At 36.4% G+C, this 7,711-nt stretch overlaps 1 long non-coding RNA gene across 1 annotated transcript in view; it reads right to left on the bottom strand.

Moving 5' to 3' along the window:
• The window catches only part of LOC135201338 (uncharacterized), a 226,237-nt gene that overhangs the window by 80,149 nt on the left and 138,377 nt on the right, over window positions 1–7,711 (bottom strand). The window lies entirely within an intron of this gene.

Genomic DNA, 7,711 nt, shown 5'->3' with positions numbered 1-7,711 from the left:
GCTCAAGGATGATGTCAATGGTTTCGTCGATCATCAGCCAGACGCCCGCCCCTACTTACGCCTTGGCTAACGTCTTAACCAAATTTTGACCCCCTACGTCCCGAGTCGGTACAGCCTGCAGTCGTCAGTAGAATTCCTAGAAAGTCATCAAGGACGCCCCTGGCACCGGGATTATCGCCCTCGCTGGACGTAGAGTCCCTGTTTACGAACGTGCCTGTCGACGAAACCATTGACATCATCCTTGAGCGTGTCTACAGGAGTCAGTCGACGGCGCCCCTCAACATACCCGAGCCTCGCTCCGTAGCTGCTGGAGATCTGCACGAAGAAGGCCCTTTCTCCACCCACGAGGACAGATACCGCCAAAAGGACGGCGTAGCGATGGGCTCCCCACTGGGGTACTCTTCGCTAACTTTTACATGGGAACCGTGGAGGAACGAGTCTTCGCTAGGATGCAGCAACCCCGCAGATATGGACGATATATCGACGACATCTTTGTTCAAGTCGACGCCGAGAATGAGGTAGAAGCCCTCCGTCAGGCATTTCAGCAGTGCAGCGTGCTGAATTACACTGTGAATACAGCACCGACGATCGGCTCCCCTTCCTCGACGTCCTTGTGAGTAAGACGGAAGACGGCCTCCGTACTTCCGTCTACACAAAGAAAACCAACCTAGGACTTTGCCTCAATGGTGACAGCGAGTGCCCCGCCAGATTCAAAAGCACGACCGTCAAGGCCTTCGTCAGGAGAGCCCTCTCCCACTGCTCGACCTGGCAGGACATTCATCAGGAACTCGACCGCGCCTCCCAAGTACTCGTAAATAACGGGTGTATTCAAATAAATTAATAAGCAGAGAAGTCCGTACAGCCCTGGAGAAATGGTACGGTAGTGAGAGCCCGCAACCACGCCCCCACCCCCAGGATAATATCAAGCTGTATTATAAAGCCGTTCATGAGCTCACATTACTGTGAAGAAGAGGACTCAGTCAAGAAAATTATTCTGAAAATGTATCCCCGACCGACGACACCAAAAATATCGACCTAATTATCTACTACCAGAATCGGAGGACGCGCGACCTAATTATGAAAAATAACCCCTCTCCACAGGTACGAGACCCCCTGAAGCAGACGCATGTGGTGTAACCAGTATACATGCCCAGTCCGCGGTTGCAGCGGCGCCTACGTTGGTATGACTACCATGCGCCTGTCGAAGAGACTCTCGTGCCACGCCCAAGAGGGGGCTATTAAAAATCACGCACGCACCAAACATCAAGAGGCCATCTCCCGGGATGTGATCATCCAAAACACGAAGATCATCGGAAGGCCCCTGATGCCCGTCGGTTACGCCTGCTGGAGGCGCTTCTCATCCAGCAAGTAAGACCTACACTAAATACGACGCAGGAAGAATTTCTCCTCCCTACGAGTATGAGAAGACCTGCCACCAACAATGACACCACCGAGCACGACAACTCCACGGAAGACGACGCCCCCGAACGAGATACTCCCGCAGCCAATCATAATCAAGTAGCCGGACGTCCCGCAGCATAGCGAAACGCCCATCGACGTAACCGCGCCGCTAAGGAGGTCTAGGCGGCTGCAGGACTTACAGTATCGAAACCATCAACGCATGGAAAGTGGCTTGAGACCCGGTTCAAGCCACCAATGAAAACGAAAGACCTACCGCCACCAGCCAATAGTAGATCAGCATGGGGGCGGTTCCCCTGCTGTCAACTCCAAATATAAACGAGGACGGACACCGCTTCAAGATCAGTCCACCCTCAGCTTCCCAGCCCGAGGGATGTCTGGCAGCTCCAGACGAAAGCTCGCTTGCTTCAAGAAAGAGAGAGAGAGAGAGAGAGAGAGAGAGAGACATATATATATATATATCGTTAATGACTTTGATAACTATGGTATCATAGTTTATCTGTAAAATTCAAATATATACACCAATTTTGGCTCTGTATTTGATCATGACCTCCATAGGCGCCTCTACTAGCCTGTCTAAGTAGCACGGAAAAGCCGCTATTCGGAAAATAGAGAAGAATCTCTACAAGTGTAATGCTGCTGAAGTAGCCATTACTTTTAATAAAGTATTATTATTATTATTATTATTATTATTATTATTATTATTATTATTATTATTATTATTATTCAAAAGATGAACCAAATTCATATGTAACAGGATAAGGGTGGCAAGACTTAAAAAAATAAAAAAAATACAAATTTTTAAAAATGAAAATAAGAGACTGGCTTTAGAAAATTGTTCCTTTTCATGCTGAATTCACATTGAGGCCTTTAATCTCCATCAGAAGAAATAGATCTACCATACTGAATAAATCTCCATACACAGCTTCTCTCTCTCTCTCTCTCTCTCTCTCTCTCTCTCTCTCTCTCTCTCTCTCTCCTGTCATTTGTTAAGTATCTCACAAGTAACCAACCCTTACTGCAGTATAAAGTGAAAAAAATTGTCCCACAAAAAATCTCTCAAAAGCATCGCAACACGGCGAATTAATGATATTTACAATATTAAAAAGTAATTTGCATCAATTGTAGTACATCTTTTCATGGTATTGGAGCCAGTGGCATAATAATACCGAACAAGAAAACACGTGTCCTTTACATTGAAACGTAACAGTACCACATGATCCTGTTACATATTATGTTGTGTCAACGGATTAGCAGGACAAAACTACAACTTATTATCATAATACTGATAAAATCTTATATGGGTAACCACGGAAAAATATTAACATTAAAATACATAGATTATTTGTAAAACGAACAAGATAAAATTCTTTGATAAAATTCTGTATATTTCATATTGTATATTTTCTCTAATAAAAGATAAATTACTGTTTTTGAGTAGCCAGTGTAAACTGTCAGTTTAAGAGATTATGCATATGTAAGAAATGCCCATATATACTGTAACCATATCGTAAAATTTGTTATTGTAAATAATGTAAGTTTAATCCTTTCAATATAATGTAAAAGAAAAACGATCAAAAGTCTTGGACTATATTAGTGAGTATATTATTAATATATTATCGGAGTAAATTATATGATTTGGCGTAATTAAGTCAAAATAAAGTCAAATTAGATTGAAAGACTATGGCGAGTGAAACAATTCAGTGCCTGAGTGCACGATTCATACAGCTTGATATCATCATACCAAACACGGCTCGGTTACGTTCAACTTTTATACTTCATTCATTCATTCCATTACATGTACTCTAAACCGAAGAGGGTTATTTATCTAACGATCTTACATGTTTTCTTTTACTAAATTAATTTCAAATGCAGAGAGAAATAAGGAGCTTTCATTCATATATATATATATATATATATATATATATATATAGTATATATATATATATATATATCTCAATTATGCAACAAACATACATACACACATATATACATATATATATATATATATATATATATATATATATATATATATACAGTATATATATATATATATATATATATATATATATGTCTATGTATCTGTTTATCTAGCTCTGCATTTGCCATGTTATATATCTCTCTCTCTCTCTCTCTCTCTCTCTCTCTCTCTCTCTCTCTCTCTCTCTATATATATATATATATATATATATATATATATATATATATATATATATATATATATATAACATGGCAAGTGATAGAGCTAGACAAACAGATACGACAGATAACAGCCAGAGAGAGAGAGAGAGAGAGAGAGAGAGAGAGAGAGAGAACAAGGCAAATGGCAGAGCTAGATAAACAGACACATAGACAGATAACAGCCACACACACATACATACAGAGAGAGAGAGAGAGAGAGAGAGAGAGAGAGAGCAATCCCACGTTTGTGGCTCATCCTAAAAATCCGGCTCCTCGGGAATCATTAAGACAAACCATCACCCGGATTAGGACGGATTACTCGGAACGTCTAGAGGTGTGAAAATGGAATGAATTTATGAGGTCATTATAGAACTCAGAGGATGTCAGGGGATTAACTCCCAAGACCTAGGAGTAAGAGGAGTTGGGGGGGGGGGGGGCGTTAGGGGGTAGGGGAGGATTTCTACGGATTATAATACCTCCGGCTTCCTTCACACCAGTTCATTTAACGTGTAGTGGGAAATACTATCTCTCATAAAATTAAATATATATATATATATATATATATATATATATATATATATATATATATATATATATATATATACAATAGTTTCTACTGAAGAGAGGGAGAGAAATGGAGGAGAAAGAATACAATTTTTTAAGGCCTTATCGTTATGACTAAAGTTATACGAGTAAAAAAGAAAGAAAGAAAGAAAAATACATCATCATTCACCTGCTTCAGTTATATGACCCAAATATTTTCCCTTTTTCTCATAGGAAATAGAGGATTGGGGACATTATTTGGCCATCCCATCGGGATGTCCAAATAAACTGCCTGAGTGCTATATCCTTGTAGTTTAAAAAAAAAATTACTTTAGAGATAACAGATATTGAAAAGACTCCCGAACAATACCAAGACCAAATGAAGGGCAAATAAATAAAGTAAGAAAAAAAAGTCAAGTGCATGACGATATATATATATATATATATATATATATATATATATATATATATGTATATATATATATATTATATATATATATATATATGCTATATATATATATATATATATATATATATATATATATATATATATATATATATATATTATAATATATACATATATAGAATGTCTTTCACTGTAATACAACAGTGTGCGGTGTCTTTGTGTGTATAAACAGGATAAAACAAACAACAATACTATTAATATACAAATAAATAAAATTTATAAATTATAATAGTGAAGAAGACAATAAGACATTTCAAACTCTATATGTTGTAAAGATAAAAAACTATTACATTATTACTAAATAATAATAACCATTATCAAAACTTATTTCTAAAATGTGAAAATTATTATTATTATTATTATTATTATTATTATTATTATATTATTATTCACAAACATGAGCCCATCCCACAAATTCGAAATGCAAACTCCATAAAAGGCCTTCCAATAACAAGTATTTTTCCTGACAAACCTTGGAGCGTTACAGACCATTACGCACACGCGCCTTCCAGTACATACATCCTGACAACCCATTAAAATCCAGGAGATAAAACCCTTTTCGAAGAGACCAACAAAAGGCAGAAAGAAAGAGGAGTGGCCACAGGAGAAGGCGAAGCAATTATGCGAAGAATCTAAATATTTGTTGCTCCTCCGCCCGGCGCCCATTCACGCCCTCCACCTTGATCCTTTAAGTCGTCCTCGACCGAGAGAAGGACTCCTGGACGCCTGCCACCTCTTCTTCTGTATCCTCTCGTCGCTTCTCTTCCACGGCCCGTATCCTTTCTTCCCCTTTTATTCTGGTCCTATAATCCTATTTGTTTCGGTCCCGGGGGCCACCCACAGCTCTTCAAGAACAGACCAGCCAGGCCAAAGGACCTCCGCTGGAAACTCCTCTGGAACTACCATGGCTTTCCAGGTTCTCATTTCGATTATTGCGTGAATGCGCACACAAACAAACAAATAAACAAACACACACACACCTACGTCCTCACAAATAACGGGAATGGACATTAACAAGAATATACGAAACTATCTACAGAAGCATGTATTGTAATATTTAATATACACAATGAATGTAATGCTATCACTTTAACTATTATTCACACATATGTCATGTATACACACAATATATATATATATATATATATATATATATATATATATATATATATATATAATATATATATATGGATACTAAGCCAACTGTACTATGTTTTTGTTGCTCTGCTCTGATCAGTGCCTCAAGTAAAGAAAGGGTCGTGTAGACCGAAAGACCTTGGCAATTCTCATATTTTCATTTTACTCCGTGGCATCACCTTTATTTATACATAGCGTCACGTTTTATATATTTCGTGATCAATTTTATTCATATATATATATATATATATATATATGTATATTTATATATATATATATATATATCTAGTATATGTATATATATATATATATATATAGTATATATATATATATATATATATATATATATATATATATATATATACATATAAGTATATACTTCACCATCGACACAATCAAATTAACCTAACAGAACCTTGGTCAAATACGGAAATAATCTACCAGCAAAAACAGAACAAAAACAACGTAACAAAGGCATGAAAAGCCTCAGTCCTCCTGCGCTCACAGAAGCCCTGAATGGCCCACGACACTTTCTCTATCTCTCCATTCTCCTCTCATCTCTTTGTTATTCTCCTTCGCGGAAATATCGATTAAACAAAAGGACAAAATAACAGCTTCCGATGGATGGGCGAATGAAGGTAATTGGCTTATTTAGGAGGCCAATTTTGGAGAAAGGAGAAGTGAAGCTATTTCCCCCTTCTTTTTTTCCCTGCCGGGGAGATGAAAGGGAGGCGGCCATCTTTGTTGGTCTTATAATGTGATTAAGCTCCATCCGATGACGCGACTGAGAAGCTGAAAGACAGAATGAAAAGGCAGATGGACAGTGGGAAGCGCTGTCTGTATCTGTTTGGTATTTACGACCGAAGTTACGGTAATCCCCGCCATTGTCGGTGTTTGTTCGGGAGTTTGAATGTTGCATGGAAAACACGACATTTACGGAAAGTAATCACGCTTCAACCTGACAAATAGATTTTAAAAGTTAAACGGAACCTTTTGCATGTTTGTTCCTAGCGGGAAATTATATTATATCTACTTTTAAACTTTTAAAAATAATTCGAAAACAATTTTCAACAAAACACGTAGTTCACAATGTTAAACAATGACGTGAAGATAATCATGCATGAATACTTTTACGATGGGATGAATAAAAGAAAGATTTTTTTAATAAACACTCACACGCATATATATAATATATATATATATATATATATATATATATATATATATATATATATATATATATATATATATATATATATATATATATATAGAGAGAGAGAGAGGAGAGAGAGAGAGAGAGAGAGAGATGTATGTATGTATATGTATATATATATATTATATATATATATATATATATATATATATATATATATATATAATATATATATATATATATATAATACAAAGATAGAGAGAGAGAGAGAGAGAGAGAGAGAGAGAGAGAGAGAGAGAGATGTATGTATATTAATATATATATACAGAGAGAGAGAGAGAGATAAATTTTGAGGAAGGGGCTCGAAAATGTTCCTTCTTTTCCGGTTTTCAAAGAGCCCTAAGCTCCTTCACATCCTGACTGCGACCTACAACAGTATACTAATTGCCAGTTATCTAACAAACGTTTTCGGTCAGCAGGGTCGAAGTGCGATTCAGCGAAATGCAACGACCCTATGCAAGATAAAATCAACGATGTTCTGCAACCAACAGAAATACTTTGGTTTGTCTTAGACATTTTCCCCGGAGGTAAAATGACATACTATTTGATGTCATACTATTAGTCCATTTTAAATTTGAATAAATGCAATATTTCTAAAACATAAAAAAACCAAAAGATTGTCTTTTCGTCTTGCACGTATATATATATATATATATATATATATATATATATATATATATATATATATATATATATATATATATATATATATATATATATATATATATATATATATATATATATAAGTCATA

Source organism: Macrobrachium nipponense, chromosome 28, assembly GCF_015104395.2.
Source record: "Macrobrachium nipponense isolate FS-2020 chromosome 28, ASM1510439v2, whole genome shotgun sequence".
Taxonomy (NCBI): Eukaryota; Metazoa; Arthropoda; class Malacostraca; order Decapoda; family Palaemonidae; genus Macrobrachium; species Macrobrachium nipponense.
Note: the sequence above shows the minus strand (reverse complement) of the source record. Positions and strands in the feature narration are given on the sequence as shown.